Source organism: Chiloscyllium plagiosum, unplaced genomic scaffold, assembly GCF_037043375.1.
Source record: "Chiloscyllium plagiosum isolate Xiang-an unplaced genomic scaffold, Cpla_swu_hap1 HiC_scaffold_8, whole genome shotgun sequence".
NCBI classification, from domain to species: Eukaryota; Metazoa; Chordata; class Chondrichthyes; order Orectolobiformes; family Hemiscylliidae; genus Chiloscyllium; species Chiloscyllium plagiosum.
Genome location: NW_028270146.1, coordinates 48,285,761 through 48,293,050, shown reverse-complemented (window position 1 = coordinate 48,293,050; position 7,290 = coordinate 48,285,761). Strand labels below are relative to the sequence as shown.

General features: G+C 40.8%; 1 long non-coding RNA gene across 1 annotated transcript; it reads right to left on the bottom strand.

The window, feature by feature from the left end:
* Positions 1-3,902: 3,902 nt before the first annotated feature.
* LOC148149390 (uncharacterized) lies at positions 3,903-6,967 on the bottom strand. The gene is made up of 4 exons (XR_015757757.1): positions 6,713-6,967; positions 5,346-5,381; positions 4,863-4,989; positions 3,903-4,347 (listed from the first exon to the last, which is right to left on the bottom strand). It is a non-coding gene; the product is annotated as an uncharacterized LOC148149390 (long non-coding RNA).
* Positions 6,968-7,290: the final 323 nt, after the last annotated feature.

Below are 7,290 nucleotides of genomic sequence, written 5' to 3'. Positions count from 1 at the left end.
ATGATGTGACTTCACCAGGTTCAACAGTGAAAATTACACTACAGCAGGCATTTTAATAGTGTAAGTGAAGATATTTTGCAAAAGTATATGTTTCGTCCATGACATGTTTGTGACTTCAAGATGTTTTCCTTTCCTCTGTCTTTCACTATATCTTGTTACAGTTGCTGCAGGGCTTTAGGCAAAACACACCTGGAGTACCATGCGCAGTCTTATTCTCCATACATTAGGAATTATATACTTGCTTTGCAGTTCAGTACAACTAAGTTTCATGAGACTGGGTCCTGGAATGATAGTGTTGTTAGATGATGAGGCTGAGAATACAGACTCCCTTTATGCAGATTAAAAGAATGAAAGGGGATTTCACTGAAATATCTAAGATTCTAACCTGTTTGAGAGGGTAGGCATTGAGAATTTAATAGCTGACTAGTTGATCTAGAACACAGAAGCACAGAATCAAGATAAGTGGTTGATTACTTGGTTCTGAGATTAGGAGAAATTTCTTCATTCAGAAGGTTGTGCATCTTTGGAATTCTCTATCTCAGAGGTTTGTGGATGCTCAATGATCAAGTATTTTCAAGGTTGGGATAAAGCGTTGATCTCCTAGGGAATAAAAGGGTTTGGAAGTGGGGAGGAAAGTGAATTTGAGGCTGAAGATGAGCTATGCTCATCCTGAATGGCAGAGTGGCATCCAGCAGCCTAATGATCTCCCATAGGCTCTGTTACATTCTTATCCCTAATTCTAATTGCTCCATTTTTCCAAATCATTAGTTACCTGTAATCTTGTAGTTTAGTTGTTCATACTTCCCCGTGTTAATATTAATAAATAAATACAAAATATTGATGCTGTTGTAAGTGCACTAAGACCAAGTAAAGAACATTACTTACTTGAATTATTCACATGTATCATAAGTTTCCTGTGTAAGTGCTAAACAGCAAAGCTGCCTGCAGGTGTCACCTTCGCATGATTGCCGGCATTTTCCATTGACTGACAGCAATAGGAAGCATCAGTAAAAAACAATCCTACAAAGCTTCCTTGGATCCTGAAGCTGCTTAAAGTAAGTCAGTTTAGTTTACAGTATTTGGAATGTCCCTAGAAATGGCTCCATGCATAAGAGGAATGTGTCAACAATTTTTAGAATAGAATAGGCTGTATTCCAAATAGATAATTTCTGCTGGTCTCTCTCTGAATAGTTTCCATTCTGACCTAAACTATTCCGTGCTCTTCTGATTCAACCATCTGGTGTGAATGGAATCACAAGGGAGTGCTGCAATGCATTCATGATAGAACTATCAGATTTGAAATCCCAGTCATATCCAAGGTATGTGGGAATTTCCAAATGTAAAAATAATTCTCATTTCCAGGAAAATGAAGAAATAACTTGATAAATTATAGCAAATCACTACATGCTGTCACGAAATTTGTTGTTTACATTCTACAAGACCGATAATGTTCAATAATTAGTCCTACAAAACTTTGGAAAATATAATTCACAAACTTTCTTATTTGCTCAATTATCAGAAAGTCAGACAGATTAATATCAATAATTTGCATTGTCAATTAGTGCTGTGGTTCCAATTTATTCCCCCTGTTGATGTATTTGGTCAATGGTTAATATCAGCCATTCTCTTGCATTGTCTTCCTGTTTCCCAATGACTAAGGTGAGATTGCAGTGTGCAGACAGCCTTTATAGAGAGTCATAGAGATGTACAGCATGGAAACAGTCCCTTCGGTCCAACCCGTCCATGCCGACCAGATATCCCAACCCAGTCTAGTCCCACCTGCCGGCATTCGGCCCATATCCCTCCAAACCCTTCCTATTCATATACCCATCCAAATGCCTCTTAAATGCAATTGTACCAGCCTTCACCACATCCTCTGGCAGCTCATTCCATACACATACCACCCTCTGCGTGAAAATGTTGCCCATAAGGTCTCTTTTATATCTTTCCCCTCTCACCCTAAACCTATACCTTCCAGTTCTGGACTCCCCGACCCCAGGGAAAAGACTTTGTCGATTTATTCTATCTATGCCCCTCATAATTTTGTAAACCTCTATAAGGTCACCACTCAGCCTCCGATGCTCCAGGCAAAACAGCTGCAGCCTGTTCAGCCTCTCTCTATAGCTCAACTCCTCCAACCCTGGCAACATCTTTTGATTTTATGGAGAATCATAGCTCAACTTTATAATGTTTTTATCTATTTTTCACACAACTCACCTCCTAGGAGGGATTGTTGGATTAACAAATAGGAACAAGTATCCTGTCAGCATGTCATCCCAGGCTAAGGCCAGATATTCATGAAGGTTGCGATCAAAACTTTGCATTCCCAATAGACAGCTGTGCTCTCACAGAATGTATTGCAGGAATTCATATAGCAAAGGAATGTCTACATTTTAAAATGATTGGATGGAGAAATGGCCTTGTAACAATGTGGCTGCTCAAAGAACATAAAAAGATAAGAATTAGGAGCAGGAGTAGACCATCTGGCCCATTGAGCCTACTCTGCCATCCAATAAAATCATGGCTGATCTTCTTGTGGCCTCAGGTCCACTTACCTGTCCTCTCACCATAATCCTTAATTCCTTTACTGGTCACAAAAGTATCGATCTTTGCCTTAAAATCATTCCACAATGTAGCCTCAACTGCTTTGCTGGGCAGGGAATTCCACAGAAGGATGTTGCTAGGGTTGGAGGGTTTGAGCTATAGGGAGAGGCTGAACAGACTGGGGCTGTTTTCCCAGTGTCAGAGGCTGAGGGGTGACCTCATAGAGGTTTATAAAATCGGGAAGGGAATGGATAGGTAAATAGACAAAGTCTTTCCCCAGGTTGGGGGAATACAGAACTAGAGGGCTTAGGTTTAGGGTGAGAGGGGAAAGATTTAAAAGAGACCTAAAGGGGCAACTTTTTCAAGCAGATAGTGGTCCATGTATAGAATGAGCTGTCATAAGAAGTGGTGGAGGCTGGTACAATTACAATATTTAAAAGGCATCTGGATGGGTATATGAATAGGAAGGGTTTAGAGGGACCCAGTGCTGACAAATGGGACTAGTTTAGTTTAGGGTTTCTGGTCGACAAGGATGAGTTGGACTGAGGGGGTTTGTTTCTGTGCTGTACATCTCTATGACTATTACCCTCTGAGACTCACAATCCTTTGGGTGAAGTAATTCCTCTCCAACTCAAACCTAAAACTGCTGCCCCTTATTTTGAGGCTATGACCCCTTGTTTCACCCACCAGTGGAAATAACTTTCCTGCTTCTATCTTATCTATCCCTTCCATAATTTATGTTTCTGTAAGATCCCCCCACCCCCCTCATTCTTCTAAATTCCAATGGGTATAGTCCCAAAAAGACCAATTTAGTTTTATTTCAATGGGGCCTGGCACAGGTGGGTGGCACAGTGGTTAGCACTGCTGCCTCACCGCGCCAGAGACCCGGGTTCAATTCCTGCCTCAGGCGACTGACTGTGTGGAGTTTGCACATTCTTCCTGTGTCTGCGTGGGTTTCCTCTGGGTACTCCGGTTTCCTCCCACAGTCCAAAAATGTGCAGGTCAGGTGAATTGGCCATGCTAAATTGCCCGTAGTGTTAGGTGAAGGGGTAAAATGTAGGGGAATGGGTCTGGGTGGGTTGCGCTTCGGCGGGTCGGTGTGGACTTGTTGGGCCAAAGGGCCTGTTTCCACACTGTAAGTAATCTAATCTAATCTAATTACAGACTGTCTTTCAATCTCCTTTACTCAAGACCATAACAACTAATTTGATGTAATTTGTCCTCATATTTTTCTCATTCTGGTGAATCTAAGCGATACCAACTTCAATGCTGTTATATTTTAAATAACATTAACAGATGTTATATGTTAATTAACATTAGCATATTACTTTTAATATAATAATATGGTTATTATACATTCAATTTCTATAGCAGAAAATAGTCAGAAAGTCAATAGGAAACAGAGCAAAATAAACCAAATATATATTTCTAAAATCTAGCTAATGTCTAAAAATCTAATTAACAATTGGCATGGGAACTTTGACACAGTTCTAGGAGGCTTCATTTTAGAATTTTTACAGACATTCATACAACTCAAAGAGTATGGCAGATACAGGAGGGCCTCCCTTCAACTTGAGGGCTGCAGGACACCAATGTTGATTCTGTATGAAATGAGAAACCCTGGGATGTTGTCAGTGATATGGTTTCAAAATAATCGACAAAAAAAGAGACTGAAAGCCACCACATGTCAATAGAATGGAATTTTAAGCTTGCCACTTGAGAAGAAGACACTTGGCAGCAAGGACACTCCATATGGTCTGCACTCGATTCCTTATTGAATAATTGCCATTTAAATATTTTCAGCTGTTGGAAAAGAGAAAAAGAAATTCTAAACACAGTTTCCAAGAAGTAAATTGAAAAACAATAAGAAGATGAAAAATATGCCAAGGGTAGAAACAGCATTTAAATACTTGCTGATAGGAAGGAGCCATGGGGCAAGGCTTACTTGTCTCTGGGAGGTGGGCTGGGAGGCCCTGGAAAGCTTAATAAAGTCTTGGAGAAATTGACTCTCTCACCTAACCCTGGGATATTTCATTGACATAAGCCTAGTCAGAAATGCAGGCTGCCAACTTCCGTCATTAAAGGCCATTTTATGGGTGCCATTTTGAGGATAGCAGGGTAATACCCAACCTTGAACCCCAAGGGGAGGATGTTAGATAAACAGGATCAGCCTCCCAGCAACTCCGGGCAAAAAGTAAGTCAATCTATGAAAATAAAGAAAGGGCTGCAGGCAGGACAGGCAGTCTCCATAGCCCCAACAATTTCCTCAGAAGGCTTTCCTCTCTGACATGTGAGTCTAATGTTTACTTCTTATTTACCTGCTATAGGGAATGCTCCTGCATTCCTCAGCAACAGCTTCCTCTTCTGTTGGTGCTGGTGAGGAATCAGAGATGTCAATGCTCTGATTGGGCTGGCAGACCTGTGATCAGTTAATTCAGTTGCCACCTGCAATAAAAAGAGACAATTTAGAAGCCTCAGCAGACAGAATCTAACAGATGGAGAAAGTAAGGAATTGTTGTGGCTGCAGGAAGAGTGTGAGATCTGTAATTGAAGCCAGAGTTCATGTTAAAGAAACATTTTTTAATGCTGTAGCAGCAAGTATTAATTTGTAGCAGCTGTATCTAGGCATCTATTAAAGTTGTAAGGCAAAAGCATTACTAGATAAGCTGCGGACATAGTCATTGTATCTACAATGAACTACTAAGGCCACAGGCTTCATCTGTATTGCTTTAAGCAGCAGAATTTTAGTCAGAGAAAAGAACAAGAATTATTTATTAAGTTACAAAGGCGGGTAAACCTACCTTTAGCCACAGTTGGCGGGGAACCCTTTACTTTGGCTGAAAAATCATGAGAAAACATTTCAGTCAGCAGCACAGGGAAATGGAATTGTTATGCTGCACAGTTAGAAAGACAAGGAAAGTAAAATAGTATTGCCATGCAGCAGACTTAAAAGCTCATCAGGTAAAGAGAATAAAGTAGCTTTGATATACTGCAAGATTAAAAACCTTTAACCTAATCAGAGATGCTATTACACACTTGTGGAGCATGTGGGACTTGAATCCAGGCCTCTTGATCCAGGGGTAGGGACAAGAGAGTCCTTAAAAACAATAGGAGTAAAGCAACATTGAAGTGCTACAGGAATCCTAACCCCGATATCAGACTTATCACAGTAGAGCAGCAGAATGCAGCTAGTTCGTAAGAATAAAGGCACTGTATGCTACAAGCAACTCTGCTTCACAAGAGGTATAAGATGGCAGAGAATGTATATATGGTTCACAATCAAGATCTTATCCATGAGCAGAGAAACATAGAAAACATGAATTGTTGACCTGGTGGTAAACTTATTCAAATCACAGGGTGATAAGACTTTAAAGTCTGGAGTTTCTCCTTTTCTTTTGGACAAGAACTTTAAGATCTGAAGTTTTTTTTTCCTTTTGTCTCTGTTTCTTTTATGTTTTTCTCCTGCCTTTTTAAAATTCTGAATTAAAAATATTGTATTTTTAAGACGGCACTGCAGAATTGGGATCTGGAGACTTTTCACAGTACTCCTGTATTTCTGTACTGCAGTACATGTGAAAATTAAAAGAAAAATCTGGTGGAAAGAGTTAAACTAGTTACAATAATGATCAAACTGACCAAGAGGCAGCCAGTTATACCATGAATGTTCAAGGAGATATCAGTCAGAGACTGATATGGAACCATAGCTCAAAGAAATATTGTTGAGCAATTAAGCAAGGGACAAATGTTAGAAGATTTTATAGGGCTTTATGATAGAATCTATTGAGAGCAGCTATGAAGGGAGCATTAGAAATTTGTTTCATTTGGTTGAGAAGAATCAATGGCCATCAAGACAAAAAATGGTCAGGCAAACATGCCAGGAGCAGAGACCACCACTGTATGTTGGTTTTGTGCCAAAGAATGAGCAAAGGTCTAATTGATTGGTTGGGAACACAAAAGTATGAATCTTACCAGAAATCGGTTAAGTGTAATTTTTGTTGATTTTCATGATGATTTTCATGCATGAAACAGTGAGATGGGCATGAACCTTGGCAAGAGGTAGGATTAGTAGCAGAGAGAGAATCAGAGTGAGGTAGCTGAAAGAAAATGGTGGCACTAGCACAGGAGAGGAAAGGTCTATGATATTCCAAACTGTTGAGACCATACTGACCAGGTGGCAAACTTGGAGTAGGCTGGCAACCTCGGATAAGGCTGGTGTTGTCTGGTGACATGGCTTCTGCCAGTCCTGAGGCAAGACCATCCCATCCATCAGGATCTCAAGATCCCTGTCCGCAGAACAACGTGCTAATTTCCTCATATCTTCCATGCCCAGGGTGAATGTCACAAACTGTGATGCCAGGGCTTGACCAGGTGCACAATGATGATGCTGGTGCCAGGATCCCCAGGATGTCCCAGCAGTGGTGAGTATTCTTGACTGCAGTAGGTGAGAGAATCAGTTTAGCATTGGACAAGAGGCATACCATAGGAGTGTAACTCAGTTAATGAGGTGAGGTTGGGATGATAGTGCAAGAAAACTCACTAGGTCACCATTTTCCCTCACTCACCCTCACCTACCCAGTCTCCCCACTCTGTTAACCCTGCATGACCTCTTTGTCTTGTATTCATTTACTCAGAACACCCAAAACATCTTGGCACCACTTACTTTTGCAGTCTCTTGCTGTGACCAAGCCTCTTCCTGTGACTACCCTGGACTTGCTATGGGCCATTAAATGGTCAGATTGCATCTTA